The following is a 251-nucleotide window of genomic DNA, read 5'->3' on the forward strand; positions in this document are numbered from 1 at the left end:
AAGGGTACGTATACCGGTATAGTATATATATACGCGGAATTGCGCATGCATGATGATGAGTACTAGTCTATAATGAGCTATATATCATATTTAAAAACTAGAAGTGGGTCAAAAACTTGCGGATTCTCTTCAACAAGGGAGCATTATTATGATTATTGTTCTTGTTCTGTTGATCTTCTTGCGGGTGCTTGCGGTGGCGACGGAGATAAATCTTCCTCCACAACTCACTCCTATCCAGGGCCATGTTAATC

The sequence above is a fragment of the Arachis ipaensis genome, chromosome B05 (assembly GCF_000816755.2).
Source record: "Arachis ipaensis cultivar K30076 chromosome B05, Araip1.1, whole genome shotgun sequence".
NCBI lineage: Eukaryota > Viridiplantae > Streptophyta > Magnoliopsida > Fabales > Fabaceae > Arachis > Arachis ipaensis.